This window comes from Meles meles, chromosome 6 (assembly GCF_922984935.1).
Source record: "Meles meles chromosome 6, mMelMel3.1 paternal haplotype, whole genome shotgun sequence".
NCBI classification, from domain to species: domain Eukaryota; kingdom Metazoa; phylum Chordata; class Mammalia; order Carnivora; family Mustelidae; genus Meles; species Meles meles.
Genome location: NC_060071.1, coordinates 25930887 through 25932024, shown reverse-complemented (window position 1 = coordinate 25932024; position 1138 = coordinate 25930887). Strand labels below are relative to the sequence as shown.

The window sequence follows — 1138 nt, the reverse complement described above, 5'->3', positions numbered from 1 at the left end:
AACCCTTCTTTCCCCTATATCCCCGCCGCAGTTTTTTAACACAGGTTTGTGGAGGCTTTCAGCTTGCCTGGGAAGGGAGAGAGGCGGGCGGGGGAGTCCACAACACAGCGTACGATGCGACCCCTAACCTGGAGAAAGAGCACTGAGCTCCCGGCGATTGCTGAGTACGGAATGCCTGAAAGCCACGCAGGCGCAGAGAACTGGTGCAGCAAGAGGCGGGGCCGGGCGCTGAAAGCGGAAGCAGACGGGAGAGTTTCAACTTACTTGCACTTCAAGCTGCTTTTGTCGTCTCCCACATGGTCTAGCGGTTAGGATTCCTGGTTTTCACCCAGGCGGCCCGGGTTCGACTCCCGGTGTGGGAACGCCAAAGTCTTTTAAAACTTGATTAAAAAAATTACCATGGTACCTTCGGATCATTCTTAGCAAGAATATATTTAATATAATTGTTGAAAGCTGTTATTCGGGAGGGGGACTGTGGAGGCATGAAGACCTATCATGATTTTCAGGCAAATTTAAAGGTGCACAACATGATATAGATAGATAAGGTAGATAAACACACACACATATATTTACCACAGTAAGGTGAGTTAATACCTCCATCACACCACATAATTACTATTTCTTTTAGATTTCTTAGAATTTCTTAGATTCTGGCCAATATACTGTTTTTACCTCCCCACTAAGTATTTCTGGCCCAACACTAAAGAGATGGTGAACAAAAAGAAAGGAGAAAGCTAAGAAAGTTGAAACCAAGAGCAGCTAATATTTGAGGACTGGGTGGAGAGGATGGGGTGCTTCCTGGAGCTGAAGCAAGAGTCACTATGGATGGGATATAAAGAAATGAGAGTTCTCCAAATAGAAGTATAGCTTTAACAGAGATTTAACAGGGGAAGAGAATGAAGGAAAAAATCAAATCCATTCACTCAGCTAACTTTCACAGAACATGTGGGAAAACTGAAGTATGGAATCAGATTCTGGTTAGAATCATACATTGTCCTTAGGTTGAGGTCAGCACTCGGCAAATTCAAACTTTCACAAGCAGGAGGAGCGTTGCAACTTTTTCAGCTCCTAAACTATTTCCAGGATAAGAGAGAGAGAAAAAACAAAACAAAAACAAAAAAAAAACAAAAACAAAACT

At 43.3% G+C, this 1138-nt stretch overlaps 1 non-coding gene across 1 annotated transcript; it reads left to right on the top strand.

Moving 5' to 3' along the window:
• The first annotated feature begins 290 nt into the window (after positions 1–290).
• On the top strand, positions 291–362 carry TRNAE-UUC. The gene has a single exon. It is a non-coding gene; the product is annotated as a tRNA-Glu (tRNA).
• Positions 363–1138: the final 776 nt, after the last annotated feature.